The sequence below is a fragment of the Macrobrachium nipponense genome, chromosome 49, assembly GCF_015104395.2.
Source record: "Macrobrachium nipponense isolate FS-2020 chromosome 49, ASM1510439v2, whole genome shotgun sequence".
NCBI classification, from domain to species: domain Eukaryota; kingdom Metazoa; phylum Arthropoda; class Malacostraca; order Decapoda; family Palaemonidae; genus Macrobrachium; species Macrobrachium nipponense.
The window spans coordinates 3,012,921-3,031,496 of NC_087224.1; the positions used below are offsets into that span (position 1 = coordinate 3,012,921).

The window sequence follows — 18,576 nt, forward strand, 5'->3', positions numbered from 1 at the left end:
CTCGCTGTCGCGGTGAGACCGGGCGAGCGTCCTCTCGGCGCGTCGAGCCGCTGGTAACCAGCCGTGGCTGGTACCGAGCGGCCGCGGGGACCCCTTCCTCGCCTCAACCCGTGGCTGGTCAGTGACCGTCACGTCAACGAACCCGAGCAGCCAGCTGGTCGCTGCGAGAGCGTCCACTGGCCTGGCGAGAGTCGTCCTGCACGACTCTCGCCAGTCTTCTGCTCCGCGCTTCGGTCTTGACGGCGAGCGAGCTGTGCGTCAAGACTTTGGCTGGACGGTCTCCCGCGAGACCGTCCACTCGGTACTTCTCGCTAACGAGAAGCCGAGGCGGATCCTGGTTTAGCGGCAGAAACCGCTAGAACCAGGCGAGGAAGTGCCAGCCGAGCTGGTACTCCTCTGGTCCCCGTCTTCTTCTCCTTGGTAGAAGAAGAGACGGGTGCCCTGTTCCCGAGGGAGCAGGAGGACCAGCAGAAGAGCTCCCCGAATCGCCGGAGCGAGACGGGCCCTTAGAAGGTCCCGAAGGAGCCTTCTTAGGGGGGAAAAGGGGGGAAAACCCGGGTTACCAGCTGGTCGCTGCAAGAGCGGCCGCTGGCCTGGCGAGAGTCACCTGAGCGGCTCTCACCAGCCTTCTGCTCCGTGCCGCGTCTTGGCGCCGAGCGAACTCTGGCGCCGAAACTTGGCTGCACGGTCTCCCGATGGGAGAACATACACTCGGGATCTCTCGCGAACGAGAGACCGAGCCGGAACCGGGCGTAGCGGCATCGCCGCTAGCACCAGGCGAGGAAGTACCAGAGCTAACCGATACTCCTCTGGTCCCCGTCTATCTCTTCCTTACGGAAGGGGAGACGGGCCCCACTCCCGAAGGAGCAGGAGGACCAGCAGAAGGACCCCCCTGGGACGGGCCCTTAGAAGTTCCCGAAGGAGACTTCTTATGGGGGAAGGCAGCATTCTTTCTTCTTCGGCTTATGGGCCTTAGAAGTCGAAGGGGAAGAGGCAGCAGCAGACGATGAAGACGAAGATGACAGCTTCCTCTTCTTCCTCTTCCTCGTCAGCTCACGCAGGACAGTCGTGAGGTCCTCCATCCAGGCCGGAGCCGGGGCTATTGCCGAAGCAACACGGCCCAACTGCACCTGTCCGGAAGGACCTGGACTGGGAAGACCCACCGTGGGCAGGACCAGCATGGACAGGCTCAGGAATCAGGAGCGACAGGAACAGCAACCAGCTCAGGAGCGGCAGGAACAGCGGCAGCGGTAGACCCAGAAGGGACAGCCAAGCCAACAGCGGGAATCACATCAGCAGCGGGAATTACATCAGCGGCAGGTACGGCAGGCCCAGCGATCGCCTCGTAGAATCATCGGCAGCCAGCGGGAACCTGGGTACTGGCGGCCGGTCCAGGGGCAAGCTGCTGGAACAGTGGAAGTCTGGGGCAGGCAACACGAAGAAAACAGGCAGCGGCGGCAACCCCCCCTCGGTACGGCGGCGGCCTTAGTAGCGGCAGACGGCGTCACCGACACAGCATGGGGAGTGTAGACCAGGCGGGGCGGGGGGGGGGAGCAGCATAAGCGGCCGTGGTAGTAGTGGAGACCGCCCCCCCAGCCTCGCTAGACGCTGCAGCAGCGTGGATGCTAGGCACGCCCTGCCGCCGCGGTGGTCCATACCTGTCCAAGGTCGTCTCCCACGGATGTAGCACCTGCGGTAGCATAGATAGATTAGTAAGAGGGGTTCCCTCACGCACGGGGGGAAGACATGCCCCACCCCGAACGCAAGGAAGAAGACCCCAAATACAAAATACAACGAGGAAGCTGAGCGGGGGGGCAGGAAGGAAGACGAAGAATCGGATACCAGGGAGTCGCGGGAGAGCTTTCCGACGACTCCTGGCAGACCTTCGCTTCCCCTACCCCTGCACAGCATGAAAAGTAATATGAAAATGAAACAGAATACTGCCTTGCGATTCACTTCATAGAACTTAAAGGGGAAAAGATCAATTCCCGGGTAAGAACGGAAAACTTGATCCAATAATATGATTCTATCATAAAATATATATGAAAATGAAACAGAATACTGCACTTGCGATTTCACTTTCACAGAAAATAATCGTAAGGATCAATTACCGGGTAAGAGCGAAAATTGATCAAATTAAATTTATGCAAATAAATAAATGAAAATGAAAAGACATGCATTGCGAATCCACTTTCATTGCATTTTTATCATACCAAATAAAAGGCTCGTGCCGAGCGCAATCACGCTCTCGGTAACGAACGCACAGGGCAAAAACTATAATGAAAAAAGTACTTACATTTTTTCAATTCACACTTTTGCCCATACATGACTCGGCGCAGGCGCGCCCGCCCTCGGCACCGAGACATAATTCAAGGGTTCAATTCATGAAAAGAGAGGAAATCGCCGCACTACGGCGATAGCTCCATGTTGGTTCATAATTAAGTAATGAAAATGAAACAGTGTACTTACAGTTTCATTTTCAAGTCAAAACAAAAACATTAGTAGAAAACACAATATAAACAAAGCATACGACGATGAAGCGGGCAGAGAGCGATGACGAACACGTCCTTCACACCCGCGGCCGAAAGCAAAAGTGATTGTTTACCTCCCAGTCCGCGCGGCGCGCGACTGTCGGACAAGCAGTTAACTACCGTTCTCCCCTTGTTCGAAGCTTACGACCGTTCCAGCTGCCGCTAGCTACTTCTATTGTTAAAGGACCGATGGTTTGTATTACGTATCGGAACAATTGTGAAATATCAGTTTGTCGTAAATATGATATTGTTATTTTACAATAAAGTTTTGTACATACTTACCTGGCAGACATATACTTAGCTTACGTCTCTGACGTCACGACAGAATTCAAAACTCGCGGCTAACGCGACAGGTAGGTCAGGTGATCTACCTTACCCGCCGCTGGGAGGCGGGGGTGTAAGAACCATCATACCTTTCTTGCCAGATTTTTTCTCTCTTATACCTGTCTCCTGAGAGGCTGGCGGGCCATCAATCGTATATGTCTGCCAGGTAATATGTACAAAACTTTATTGTAAAATAACAATATCATTTTTGTACATGAACTTTCCTGTCAGAACATATACTTAGCTGATTGACACCCTTGGTGGAGGGTACAAGACAGAAAATAACAAAAAAAGAAAAGGTAAAAACAACAACCTGTTGTAGGATAAACATAACCTTGGTTCTTACCTGTTTAGGCTGAAGACTTCATAGATACTGTCTATTAGTCTGCATAGCCATAAGAGCTACAGCGAGGGCGTGACCTACAGCTGAAAAGACTCTTTGGGTCTACTAATGGGACTTGATATCCGCTTACTTAGTAGAATCCAAGTCGGATCATGTCAATGGGGGGTTCGCCCTCTTCTATGACAGAAACCTGTCCCACTACCAACGCAGGGAGCTTCAAACCAATCCGATCACCTAACCAAACTAATGTTATTAGCATTACGAAACGAAAAAAGATGCCTACCTGCATCATTTTTCATACAACCATATGAACTCAAATTACCAAAAAAAAAAAAACAAGGGGAAAAAACTACTAAGGATATGTTCCAGCTCCCTGCCCCAGCACCGAATCCGCCGATACGTACGGGCCTAACGCGAAGCACTCGTCATACGTATACTGACGTCTTTAGGTAGTGGTTGGCGAATACTGAATTACATCTCCAGAATGTAGTTTTCATCAGATTCTGAAGAGACATATTCTTCTTAAAGGCCAAGGAAGTTGCTATTGCTCTCACTTCATGAGCCTTGACTTTTAAGAGCTTGAATGTTCTTCATCACAAGATCTATGTGCTTCTTTCACAACACTTCTAATGAAGAAAGACAGCGCATTTTTCGACATGGTCTGCTGGGGTCCTTTACAGAGCACCATAGTCTGTCCTCAATGCCTTAAGGGTTTTCTTCTTCTGAAGGTAGTATTTTAAACTCCTAACAGGGCAAAGCGTTCTTTCAGGTTCCTCCCCTACTAGGGCAGACAAAACCACGAACCTCAAAGCTCCTTGGCCAAGGATTTGAGGGGTTCTCATTTTTGCTAAAAACGAAGGAAGGAAGGAACAAAACCACGGAATCTCCTTTGAAACCTACCCTTCCTTCTAGGGCATGAATCTCACTAACCCTTTTAGCAGATGCTAAAGCCATGAGAAAGAGAGCTTTCCTCGTGAGATCTTTGAAGGAGGCTAAATGTGGTGGTTCAAACCTAGCGGACTCAGGAAGCGAAGAACCACATCCAGATTCCAACTTGGAACTTCGTTCGAAGTTTTTCTTGGAAGATTCAAAAGATCTTAATAGGTCATGAAGATCTTTGTCATTCGAAAGATCTAAATTCCTATGTCTGAACACCGCAGCCAGCATGCTTACGGTATCCTTTGATAGTAGATACTGCCAAACCGCATTTTCTCTGAGGAAAACTAGAATCTGCTATCTGAGTCACAGAGGTACTGGAAGAGGAAAACTTCTTGTTCCTGCACCAACGGCGAAAGCGTCCCACTTCGACTGGTAGACTTTAAGGGTCGAAGGTCTTCTAGCTGAGGCGATAGCCTTAGCAGCTTTTTGTCGAAAACCCCTTCGCTCTGACAAGACTTTTGACAGTCGAAAGCCAGTCAGATTGAGAGCGGGGAGGTTTTCTGTGATACCTGTCGAAGTGGGGGTTGTTTGAGCAAATCTTGTCTTTGTGGAAGTGCTCTTGGAAAGTCCACCAACCATTCCAGTACCTCTGTGACCAATCTTGGGCGGGCCAGAACGGAGCTACTAGCGTCATTCTTGTCCTCTCCGAGATAGCAAATTTCTTGAGGGTTTGTCCTAGTACTTTGAAGGGGGGAAAGGCGTAGACGTCTAACCCTGTCCAATCTAGGAGAAACGCATCCACTGAAACTGCTCCTGGGTCTGAGATCGGGAGCAATAAAGTTCGATTCTTGCGTTCTTTGCTGTTGCAAAGAGATCGATGTGAGGTCTGCCCATCTTCTCCACAGGTCTTGGCATACTTCTGAGTGGAGGGTCCACTCGGAAGGCAGGAGTTGATTCTTCCTGCTCAGGAGATCGGCCCTGACGTTCCTTTCTCCCTGTACGAATCTGGTGAGAAGACTGATTTTCCTCGTTTGAGACCACAGCAGAAGATCCCTTGCTGTTTCGTACAGGAGAAGGATGCGTCCCCCCTGTTTCTTGATGTACGCCAAGGCTGTTGTGTGTCCGAATTGGACCTGCACTACTGCATTCCGGACGTGGGGTTCGAAGGCTTTCAATGCCATCCAGACTGCCATCAACTCTTTCTTGTTGATGTGCCAGGACACCTGATCCCCCTTCCAGGTGCCTGACACTTCTCTTGTCCCGAGTGTCGCTCCCCAACCTGCCTCCGATGCGTCGGAAACAACACATGGCTGGGGTTCGGCATGTAGAGAGACATTCCTTCCACAAATCGAAGTGGGTCGTTCCACCACCGAAGGTCTCTCTTGATTCCTCTTGAGATCTTGAAGGAGAACTCCAGATCTAGGGAGAGACGCCTCCAGTTCTGGTATAGGAAGAACTGTAGAGGCCTGAGATGCAACCTTCCTAGAGAAACGAATTGCTCCAGCGAGGAGAGTGTCCCCCAGCAGACTCATCCACTCCCTCGTTGTGCATGCATCTTTCTCTAGGAAGGTCGTTATTTTCTCGTAGCAACGAGCTATCCTCTCTGGCGACGGAAAAGCCCGAAAAGCCAGAGAAGCTATCCGAATCCCCAGATAGAGCCTCTCTTGACTGGGGATTAATTGAGACTTCTGGAAGTTCACCAGAAGTCCCAGCGAACTTGCCAATGTAAGGGTCTTTTGAAGGTCCTCCAGACATCTTTCTTGAGACTCTGCTCTGATTAGCCAGTCGTCGAGATAAAGCGACACCCTCACTCCTCCAAATGTAGCCACTGCGCCACGTTCTTCATTAACCCCGTGAAAACTTGGGGTGCAGTTGATAGGCCGAAGCACAAGGCCTTGAATTGGAAGATGTTTCCTCCCATCATGAATCGTAGATACTTCCGTGAAGAAGGATGGATCGGCACATGAAAGTAAGCGTCCTGAAGGTCTATAGACACCATCCAGTCCCCTGGACGAAGAGCCGCTAACACTGATGAAGTTGTCTCCATGGCGAACTTCCTCTTTTCCACAAAGACGTTCAGGGCGCTTACATCCAACACCGGTCTCCATCCTCCTGAGTTCTTCGGAACTAGGAACAGTCTGTTGTAAAAGCCCGCAGAGCGGGGATCTTTCACTAGTTCTATAGCCTCCTTCTCTAGCATGAGATCTACTGCTAGAGAAAGGGTTGATTCATGATGGGGTCCTTGTACTTGGCTACCAACTCCCTCGGAGTTGTCGTCAATGGTGGTCTTGACGAGAAGGGAATGAGTATCCTTTTCTGACAATCGATAGGGACCAATTGTCCGCCCCTTTGTGGGCCCAGACGTCGGCAAATTTCAGTAGTCTGGCACCCACTGATGTCTGGAGTCCTTGACCGCTATTTCTTCCCTCTGACTGACTTCGAGAAGGTTTTACCTCTCTTAAAAGATCTAGTCCCTCTGGTTGCAGAACTCTGACAGCGGGTCCTCCTCGAAAGGGCTCCTGTCTCAGAGGAGTCTCTTTCTTGGTCTTGGGTTGGAAGACAGAGCGAGGTTTCCTGGCCGCCTGGGCTAACATGTCCTGAGTAGCCTTAGCTGAAAGGGCACTCGATACATCTTGGATAATTTTCTTGGGGAACAGAAGAGAGAGAGTTGAGCATACAAGAGCGATGCCCTTTGTGCATGAGACACTGCCTCGTGAGAAACGAACAGTAGACCCGACCTTTTCTTAAGCACTCCAGCTCCAAACAGTGAGGAGACTTCACTCGATCCGTCTCTCACTGCTTTATCCATGCAAGTGAGTACACAGTTAAGATCTCAGGAGACAGAGCATCTGGGGTCTTGGTCTTATTAGCCAGCACACCTAAAGACCAATCAAGGAAGTTGAAAATTCCAGGACTCGGAACATTCCCTTCAGTAAGTGGTCAAGTTCGTTCATTCCCCACGTAGTCTTGGCGGACAAGAGGCGGAACGACGAGCAGCATCCACTAATGAAGAGAAGTCCGAGTCCGCAGACGAAGGGAGAGCGAGGCCTAAAGGTTCTCCCCGATTCGTACCGAATCCCAATCTGCCGGTCAGTTTAGACGGAGGGAAAGAAAAAAACCGTCTTCCCTTTCTCTTCCTTCGAAAGGAGCCATTCTCCAAAACCTCTCAGCGCCTTCTTCATGGAAACAGTAGGTTTCATCCTAACACAAGACGAAACCTTCGAGTCTTCGAAGTGAGAATAACGAAAAGAGGAGAAGGGGGAGCCACAGGAGAAAGAATATCTCCAAACTCTTGCAGGAGTAACTCTGTAAGTTTCTTATAGGAGGAAACTGAGGCGTCTTTTGTTCCTTCTTCTTCTGAGGGGTCCTGTTCCTCCTGAGCCGAAGAGCCTTCCTGATCCTTAGAGGCGCGACTATTCTTAAAGGAGTCTCTAGAGGCAGATAGACGTATACGTCTTGGAGACAATGCTTCAGGCAAGTGTCTACTTGCAACATCCTTCTTGTCTGGAGGAGTGCGTTTCCCAGATCCTTGAAGCCTAATAGGAGTCAGGCGGCAGTCAGGTGCAGAGCGCCTGTATGAAGAGAAGAAATTCCTATCAGGCTCTTGGCGCCTATCCAAAGGAGAGCGCTAACCAGGCCGAACTGCGCCTGTCATACGAAAAGCGCCTACCAGGATCTTGGCGCCTGAACCGAGGCGGAGAATCTCTGGCGACGAGCGCCTACTAGGTGAGCGCCTACCAGGGGAGAAGCGCCTGCTAGGCTCTCGGCGCCTGACTCGAGGCGAGTAAAAGTCAGGAGAAGAGCGCCTGCCAGGCGAAACGCGCCTAACAAGCTCTTGACGCCTGTCCAGCGAAAAGCGCCTGTCCGATTTAGGGAGCTTGTCAGCCGGAGAGTGGAGGCGAGACGAGGAGCGGCTACGAGGTGAGTAGTGCCTACTAGGCTCTTGGCGCCCGTCAAGGGGAGCGATCCTGTCTCGAGAAGAGCGCTGATAGGTGAGGATCTCCTACGCGCAGTTTGCTCCTTGTCTGAAGGAGAAACTTGTCTGTCAGGCGAATGTCGCTTATACGCAGATTTGATCTTGTCCGAAGCAGAGAGCCTCCTGCGAGAATCCGAACGAACAGTTGAGCGCGCCTCTTCCGTCGAAAAGCGAGAGTCAGGAGAGGGGAGCTTGGACTTCTTTACAGGAAGCGAGACGTCCTTCCTGCGCCGAGAAGACCCGTAAAGAGAGCCAGCCAGAGCCGAAATCTGCGCCTGAAGGTTAGCCAACACCCTTGCAGGAGAACTCACCAACTCGTGAACAGGAGAAGAGGCTCGATCTCCGCTAAGTGAACGATACTCCTGAGATCTCTTTCGCTTCTTTTCGTTTCCACCTCAGGCTCTTCCGAAAAAACTTCAGGGCTGGAAGGGCGGGCGAGCAGGGAGCATTCCAGGCTCTCTTCGAAGGGCGCGAGGCTTCCGAAGAGCTCCATCCTCTTTTAGGAGAAGGCGAAGGCGACGACGAGAAGCACTGGCGCAAAATTTCTCTCTTGGAGTGATCCAAGGTAGCCTGGGAACGATCAACAGGAACTACCGAGGGGGACGCCTGACCGTTGGGGATGCTCCCTAACCTTCCTGCGGCTTTCGACTTTCCTCCTCCACTGGGACTGGGAGTCTGGAAGAGGTCTAGGCCTGGAAGCATTAGGGCGCCGATCAGACCGCACCCTCCACTGCACTGGGTTCACTGCACAAATCACTATTGGAATCACTCTTACCTTCTAGTTTGCTTGATTTTCCTCTCCATACTGCGAATGGTGGCTTTCATTGAAGCCACTTCGAAGGCGTATCTTCGGCTTCGGTGCAGGGAGCAGGAGCTGAAACTGACAAAGGAGCTACTTCTAAAAATAGGATTATCTACATCCAACTCGCTAATACGAGATCTACTACTGCTCCTGGAAGAAGCTTTCCTAACTTTATCCTTTTCAAGCTTCCTCAAGTAGAAGACAAAGACTTCCATTCATCCTCATTCAGCTTTTCACATTCATTACAAGGTTATTAAAGGTGCATTCATTCCCTTCTACACTTCAAACATACCGTGTGAGGGTCTACCGAAGCTTTCGGTAGCCTCACCTTACAATCAGTCATACAACAAACTCTAAACATAGCAGTTTTCTTAGTATCAACATCAGACATCCAAATGAATCCAGAAAAATCCAAAGAAAAGTCCAATAAAACTGTCCACAAATCGCGAAAGCCAGGCCAAAAGATCGGGTACTTCACCAAAAGTCCGTAGAAACAATCCAGGGCGAAAACGAGAAAAGAATCCAACTGTCAAGATACCGACAACGGGTGTGGTCGACACCGACGACAGAAAAAAATCTGGCAAGAAAGGTATGATGGTTCTTACACCCGCCTCCCAGCGGCGGGTAAGGTAGATCACCTGACCTACCTGTCGCGTTAGCCGCGCAGTTTTGAATTCTGTCGTGACGTCAGAGACGTAACCTAAGTATTTGTCTGACAGGAAAGTTCATGTACAAAATGCATTTTTCCTAACTATACAAACCTGAGGTCCTTTAACATAAGGAATGTACTTACGGCGTAGCTGGAATTACGGCCGTTGAATCTTGAACAAGGTGGTTAGGCAGTAACTACTGAGGGGCAGGCTAGCCTGCCCGGATGTAAACACTCCACTTTGCCTTTAGGCCCAGGTTCAGATTGTGGGGTGGCATGAGGTGGGCATATCTGTTAAAGGACCTCAGGTTTGTATAGTTAGGAAAAATACAATTTACGACAAATTGTGATTTGTTCCAACACGTAATACAAACCCTCAGTCCTGTAACATAAGGAAGACTCACTAATTGGTGGGAGGAATCTGCGTGAGCTTCTAGAACTGACTGGAGTTCTGCGCACCTAGGCTACTCCTCATGGTCGTAAGAGCGAGGAGGAGTGCCCTGCTGCCTCTGGCAACTTGATCGGAATATAGAAGCTGCATGATCAAGAGTCAGACTTCTGGACCTTTTCAAAATGAGTGAGGGATCGTGACTCATCAGAAAAAGGCCTGTGAAGAATATTTGGGGTCGGAGATATTAATGCATAGTTCTGGGAAGGGTTTGCTTTATTGTCAATCTCCTTCCTCCTCTTGCTAGAGCAAGGAGCGGGATTGCTTCTACGATTCTGATAAGAAACATAAAAAGGATGCTCTATGGGTAAGCTTACCACATCAATCGTCCAACCCGCCGCCAGTGTGAGTTTGAGTCCTATCCTCAACCTGAAGGACGAGGAATGGAAGGTCGAGGCGTGGAAGGGGGGAGAGTCAGTCACTCTCACATCCTTCTTACCTCTACAACTGCACACCATGGACGAGATGCAACTTGTCCTCTTGAAGGAGCTGGGTAAGCAAACACATCTTGCAAGCATCCACCACTGGTCCAGGGAAATGAGGTTCCAAGGACCTGTGGGCAGTCCCGAAGGGAAAGAAAGATATAGTCGCAATGACCTATCATTCTTCCTGTCCAACAAATTCTTCGGAGTTATATCCAGTACCCATCTACTAGTCTATTCATCTGCAGTGAAGTCTCTCGCGGTCTCGTATCCCACTGCAGCGAAGTCTCTCACTGCCTCGTCATTTCCGCAATGGATAAAGACACCGACACTCCATGGTAGGTGTCGATACTTATGGGTACTGGAACACACCAGTAGGACGAATACAAAGTCCACAGTGTAGTTTGTGACGGTCTCAGACGCTTTGACACCCAGCCGACTGACTGCATTCGGATGTGTGAGGCGAGCCGTCCATGCATTCGAGGCGTAGTCACGTGATCCTCGCCTTTTGAGGGGTTATGCCGAGAGACCATACAAATCGTCTATCTGTTACCACCGATGCTGGAAGGCGAGATGATGATTCTCTCAAGGCATGTGCCCAACAGACGAAAGTCAATTGCCTTCTAGAGACCGAGGTCCCTGATGGCAAGACAGAACTTCCCATAGTAGTTGAATCTCAACTAAGGAGAAACAATACTATGTGCCGTTGAAGACGAAGGTGATAGGTGAATGCAGACCTACGTCTTCACAGCTGAATCGAGAGAAGTTAACTCTCAAGATTCTGAATGTAGAAAAGTCCCGCCGATGACACCAACCCGTCAAGATGGCTTAATCCCTGTTGTTTTACAGAGGACTGAAAACACTAAACCGACACTACATTGCTGTTCGGTGAGAAGTCGGAGTTGCAATGAAAGCAGAGCGCTTTTCAGTAATGAAAACACAGGATTGTACTGCCTTAAGAACTGCTTCTCATGGGTTGAATCAGGGTGGACATCTATATACTTGGAAGTAGAGCTGGCAGGGCGGGGAACAGGTGATGTCTTCCGTTATACATCTACAATTCGGGGTGGACAATGAACAATTGCGCACATACGAATACGAGATATATTTAGAAGACAAACTCAGATGTCTGAAGAAATCATTCCGCGTCATCGCAGCGGCAGGTGCGATGCAGCGGGAGACTAGGCTACAGACTTCTGTTACCGTGCGGCAAACAGAAAGATGATAGCGAGTCTAGTGAGATATCTGTGTCTGAAAATTCTTGCAATGTCCAAGGCGATGCAGTAGAGATGGTCATCCACGTATGCGAGAATTACAGACAACCAGACCTAAATCTGTGGTTACCAGGCAGAGATTCGGTTCGGTTGTCAATCATCGAGAGAGACAATATCTGACCGTACTATCTTGGAGAGCCAGCTGGTACTGGGCTGCGGCAGGCAGGCAGACCATACACCGCTAGCTCTCGCTCACTCGTCATCCTGAGTTGCCAGGTAATCCATTCCAAGAAGGAATTGTAACAATACCACAAGTATCTCAAAATCGAAACTGGTAACTCCTGGGAGGTTTGCAGGGCAGTCCCGAGTTGCAGTTCAATTAAGAAGATACTATTCGTCTCGGTCAAAACCCGTAGAGTTAACTATCCAGTATGCGCATACACCTCAGACAATTCAACTGATAACAGAAGCATGTCGCGAAGGTAATATACGTAGTATATTTGTAGGTTCCTGTACATAGACCATTATCCTAAATTCTATTCCATTCGAGGAACAAGAATAAGGACTGGAAGCCGACACCCTTCATTCTCTAATGAAAAGAGCGAAGGTGAAGTTTTCCCGAAGGAAGACTTCTACGGTGATAACAGGATACCGAAGACGATAGTTCAAGCCGAACTGGATGTTCCCACCCGTTCCTCTACATCCCAAGGTTGGCCGCCTACTGAGGCGACGGACCATCAGGTCCATCCAGGATGAGCCCCTCCCAAGATATTCTTCCTTCAGCAGCAGTACTTCCCTCGAACGCTAGAAACTCCAGGAATTCGAGCATTCAGCGAGATTCCCGATTATCATCGTAACAATTATCTGGGATTCTCGTCTCGCCCACTCTGGACCATGGTTTCGCCCAAGTGTTTGCAGATCATAGAAGACCAGAACACTCGGAGAGTGCTAGAAACTCCGAAGAATTCTAAGCACTCAGCAAACCAACCCCACCCAATTCGTCAGACGATCATTGGGTGGTGGTCCTCCCGATTCTCGTAGAAATCGAGGATAGGGCAAGATCCTTCCTCAACGACGGGGACTTACGTCCGGTAGGACCCGAAGGTCCCTCCAAGAACGCAGTCCCCGAAGTGGAATCCTATGGAGAATGCTCTGTCTGCAGGATCCCTTCCCTTCCCATCGCAGCTATAGGGAGAGAGGGAACGGGGGAGGAAGATCGGACACTCGCTCGCCTTCCCAGCGGAACTAGCAGTCGGAGAAGCGAGTACAGGCAGCCATCACCGTGCGGTGCTGGCCGCTCAGAGTCTAGGAAAACGTTACCATCTGGAGAAAACATCTTCCCGAGGAGGGTTATGAACTCATACTGTAGGCTAAATGTCTGCCGCCACCATGACCATCATCTAGGTGGGGCTGAGCGAGCATCAGACAGGAGAGAGCTGATACCGTCATCCGACGTGTCCCAGTCCTCGTCGAGGTCGAAACCTCTCAAGAGGACCAAAGGGGGAGCCCACGCCGGTCTCTGCGTGCGTGGTCCAGCGGGACCGTCATGTGAACGGCAGTGATGGTTACTCCGAGAGTCTGGGAAGAGTCATCGTCCTCGCCAGACCCCCACGATCTTCTCCAACCACTTGAGCGAGGATCTATTGTCCCAAGACCAAACCAGGCTCGTGGCCGGATCGTAAGAAGTGCATTCATCACGGTCACTCCTGTTCACCTCGTAGCCTGAGGAGGTTGAAGAAACAGGTGAAGGAGACCTGACGCTCCTACCCTGCCTACTAGCAGAACCAGTAGCCTAGGAAGACTGCAAGCGATCACCAACCCATGGTGGCGATCGAGCTGCAGGTCTGGACCAGCGGTCTTCTTGCGGAGAAGCGTTGGACCAAGGAAAGGAGCGCCGCTCTCTTGCATCAGGGGAGCTGCTACGAGCGCTCCTACCCTGCCTACCAGCAGAACCAGTAGGCTGGGAGGACTGTAGGCGATTATCAACCCACGGTGATATTCGAGCTGCCGGTCTGGACCAGCGGTCTTCTTGCGGAGAAGCGCTGGACCAAGGACGGAGCGTCAGTCTCTTGCGTCAGGAAAGCTGCTACAAGCGCTCCTCCCCTGCCTACCAGCAGAACCGGTAGGCTGGGAGGACTGCAGGCGCGCACCAACCACGGTGGCGGTCGAGCTGCAGGTCTGGACCAGTGGTCTCCTTCCGGGGAAGCACTGGACCGAGGACAGTAGCGTCAGTCTCGTGCGTCAGGGGGCTGCTACCAGTCATGCGAGCCGTCCGGTCCCGGTGGGAGCGACAGTCGGGTGACTGGTAGTGTCCACTAACGCAGTGAGTGAGCACCGTCCTCTCGACGCGCCTAGGTGAGGCTGGACCAGGTCTAGGCGAGGCTGGACCAGGTCCAGGCGAGGCTGAACCAGGTCCAGGCGAGGCTGGACCCGGTGGCCAGGGCAGGAGCCTCTTCCCAGCCTCGCTACGTCAACGGTCTGGTGGGAACGTCATGTCAACCCTGGGAACCGGCAGATCACCGCGAGAGCGATCGCTGGCCTGGCGGGAGTCGCCTGAGCGACTGCCACCAGTCTTCCGCTCCGTGCCTGGGTCCTGGTGGCGAGCAGGCTCGGCTGCCTGGACCCTGGCTGCACGGTCACCGGCAGGCCACCGTACACTCGGTACCTCTCGCAAACGAGCAGCTGAGACAGTCCCTGAAGCCGAAGCAGAACCTCTGGCGCTAGGAGAGGAGGTACCGGTGTTACCGGTACCCCTCCGGTCCCCATCTTCTTCTTCCTTGCGGAAGGAGAGACGGGCCCCATTCCCAAAGGAACAGGAGGACCAGCAGAAGCCCCAACTGTCCCACTGGAGTGGGACAGACCCTTAGAGGTCTGAGCAAGACTTCTTAGGGGGGGGAGGAGGCTACTTCCTTCTTCTTCGGCTGGGGGGCCTCGGAAGTCGAAGGGGAAGAGGCGGTAGAAGACGACGGTGACACCTTCCTCTTCTTCCTGGACTTCCCTCAGGACAACCAACAGGTCTCCATCCAGGACGGAGTTGGAGGGGCAGTTGCAGAGGATAGCAACCACAGTCCTAACTGACACCTGTCCGGAAGGACCTGCGGGAGCAGCAGTGGAGAGAATGCTTCCTCGAGGAGGGTTACGAAACTCTTACCTGGCAGGTGAAGCGTCTGCCACCCCCGAGACTGGTCGGTCACGCGAACGCGACCGTCGTCTGGGTGGGGCTGAGCGTGCACCTGACAGGCAACAGCCAATACCGTCCTCCGACTCTTCCAAGTCCTCGTTGAGGCCGAAACCTCTCTGAAAGAAAGAAATTAATAAAAAGAAAGGAAGGGCTTGGATGGACCCGCCCTCCACCACGGTCGTTCCTGCGTGCACGTACCAGACGGGAACATCACGGTCAAAAACCCCATGGTACCGAACGATCGCAGGTCTGGCGAGAGTCACCCGAGCGACTCCAACAATCTTCCACTCCACGCCTGGGTCCTGACACAGCGAGCGTAATCAGCAGTCTGGACCCTGGCTGCACGGTCACCCGTAGGTGACCGTACACTCGGTAATGCTCGCAAGAGGGCAGCCAAGACGGTTCCCAGTCCGGAGGTGGAACCTCCAGAACTGGGAGAGGAGATACCAACGATGGCCAGTACCTCCATGGTCCCCGTCTGCTTCCTCCCCGAGGAAGGAGAGACGGCCCCAGTTCCCGGGACCCGGAAAGGAGGACCAGCAGAAGACCCACCTGTCTTCCACCGGAGCGAGACAGACCCTTAGAAGTCCCGTGATGAGACTTCTTAAGGGGGGAGACCACCTTCTCTTTACAGCAAAGCCTAAGAGTCGAAGGGGAGGAGGCATGAAAATATGATGAACTCGAAGAGGAGGATGACGAAACTTGATGAGCTCTCTTCCTCTTCGGTTCCTACGAATTCTGCCAGACTTCTACCATCAGGAGTAGCAAAACCTCACAGGGCAGCGCGACAGTTTCCTCCAGTGACATAACTCCCGGGTAGTAGTGGTAAAATATGATTATCAGCAGGGGATCAGTACACACACTAGAGGATCGGTACGCAACAAAACAACAAAAACACGGACAAACCTTTGATGTTCCCTCGGTAATTCCCATGCATAAGCGTAATTTCCGGATGAATACATGTCCCGTTACAGGATCAATATCACTTTTACATTTTTTAAATACATGTCTCATCCTCACGTTAAATACATATCTCGTCCGATCATGTAGGCCGAGGCCAGTGTTAAAGGGCGAAAGAATGTTAATATGATGTTGGTATACCTTTGCCGCCGACTCTTAACACAAGTAGAGGGGCGGTTATAAAGGTTATCACAAAGAGTGGGTTTGTATATTAATTGAAAAACAAGGACAATCCTTTGTTTAGTATTACACCATATATACACATTTATTTAAAAAAAAAAAATAAACCATAAGGATACCACCAGAAAAAAGATCAACGACCAGTCAGCCGGAGTTCACAAACCACGTCTTCTTCGGAAGACAGCCGAGAGCAAAGTGGCGTTTACATCCGGGGAGGCTAGCCTGCCCCAAGGTAGTTACTGCCTAACCACCTTGTTCAAGATTCAACGGCCGCAATTCCAGCTACGCCATAAGTACATTCCTTACGTTAAAAGACCGAGGGTTTGTATTACGTGTTGGAACAATTACCTAATCTTCTATGTTCACTCTGAGAGTTTGATACTAAAAACGGTGCCCCACAGCTTTTCTGTTGAATTACCCAAAGGAATTCTCAGTGTAGTTTGTTCTGGTTACTTTGCTAATAAGTATTTTCACTACAATACCTGCTACACTTGATATCTAACTTTCACCAAATGTCAAAACTGGTTGACTACTACTTTCACCAATTAGCAAATATCCTCGAACTACAAATCTCGAAATCTAGGCCAAGTGTTCTTTGCGGAAAAACCACTTGGTAGGCCTATTGCTGACAAGTCAGCTCCCTTGGCTTGCTTGCTTAAAACATCTGCATAAGATTATTTATTTTTTTTAATTTTTTTTTATTTTTAGTTATTTACCTATTTTTATTTTCATTGATTTATTTATTTTTATTTTTATTGAAAAAATTACAGCGAAAACTCTTGACACTCAAGGAGCTGGGAGCTACAGACACCAGCCAGGTAGGACCTTTAACCTATGTATTCCTGTATCCTAGTTGTCATTATCAGAACATTTAAGACTTGTGCATATAGGGGTTGCATGCCACTGGACTAGAAAGGACCTCAGGCCTAGCCTAGGTTAAGTTAGGATGCATCCACGTAATTGTCACAGCTGTATTTTACCCGGCTTAGAGATGCGAAGTCTAAGAGAAAACTGGTGGGTGGCCCTTGTCAGATCATAATGTATCATTGTAGGCCATAATTGTGGATATAAATTAATTACTGGCAACTAGCCACCTTACATTAACCCCATTTTGTCAACAGCTTACCTTACAGCCTAGTATTTTTAAACCTACATCCCTCATAATCAATAAGATATAGGCTAGGCCAAGGGAAAATGCAACACTTAGTCCCCACAATACCCTAGAGGTCAATACCACATATGACAATGCAAAACAATAATAAAAATAGCTAGGATATAAGTTCTGGATTTGGCAAGAAATCTGTCGTTCCTACATTATTTCCTGATTAACCTCATCTAGGCCACATGAGACACCTGGAGACCTGTCAAAAACAGGTCAGGCAAGATAGCTGACCAAGACCCAGATTTTATTAATGAAGGTTCACGGTATACCTAAATGTCAGTTAGGTCACCTGCAGGATTCAGCTTTTTACCAGGCCTTGACCCCATGGACAAAAACCTGTAAAATATAACCTAGGCTACAATTTGGCCAAGGAAAATGACAAAATAAGGCGATTTAATCAAATAATTGGATCAAATCAAGAGGTAAAACAAATGAATGGATGTACGACAGGCGGCTTCGTCCCGGCCCTGACATCAGCCTGGGAAAAACAATGACAAAAAACGGCCCATATTTATGATTTACTCAAAGTAATCACAACGGTTATTGACGTTACTTAACCTCCGTTATTATTATTTTCATTTAAAATGTTCATTTGCTTCATTCACGAAGGAAAATGTTATAAAATGTTAAAAAATACGGCACATCTGAGGCTTGATCAACGTCCACCGTAGCTGCTAGATAGCCCTATGAGGTCACGACGAAAACAGCCCGTTATTTACGTCTTGCATGACGCAATAACGCTGATAAATGACGTTATTTAATGCATATTATTATTATCCTTCATTTCAGATCGTTAAATTGCGGCAGTTAATCCCACATGGAAATGATCGAAATACGGCCATTTGAGGCACACACCTATACTACTACCTATCAGACCTCCCCCCCGGGACACCCAAACACGTCAAGGCCAGGTCGGGAAAAAATCAATTTTAACCCGACGCCAATAACGATTAAACCCTAAATATCCGACTAAATTAACAGATTAACCTCCCGCCCGTTTATATATGGGGTCACCTGCCGGCGGGGGTCGTTCCCGTAGCTGGTACGACTTGTTTTTTGGGTCGGTAATCGATGGCTGGAGGAGACGACGTCCGTCTGTCTGTGTCGTCTTGACTGACGATCAGCTGATTGTTTATTCTCCCACAATGCACCGCGACGCGGGGCGAGTACGCGCCTAAATTTATTTACTTTTTTCGAATATATCTTTCTTGGTGTGGAGTTATTTCGAAAATTGTAGTAATATTAAATAAATATCAAACTATATATTTTCATTTTTCAATATACTAATCTCGAGGTTGAATTCCATTTGAACTCCATTTTATCGACAGCGGACGTAGCGATCAGGGCGAAGTACGCGCCTAAATTTATTTACCTCTTCTCCAATAGTATCTTTCTTGGTGTGGAGTTTATTTCGAATGTATCTATATTAAATAAATATTTGAAATAGTTTTTATTTTTCCAATTTTGAAATATACAAATATCGATGCTGAATTCCATTTGAATTC

At 49.7% G+C, this 18,576-nt stretch overlaps 1 protein-coding gene across 1 annotated transcript in view; it reads right to left on the reverse strand.

Moving 5' to 3' along the window:
• The window catches only part of LOC135205268 (uncharacterized), a 109,683-nt gene extending 91,482 nt beyond the window's left edge, over positions 1-18,201 (reverse strand). The window contains exon 1 of the mRNA XM_064235633.1: positions 18,086-18,201. The gene's annotated coding sequence lies outside the window, so the exon portion shown is untranslated. The remainder of the gene's footprint in view (positions 1-18,085) is intronic.
• Positions 18,202-18,576: the final 375 nt, after the last annotated feature.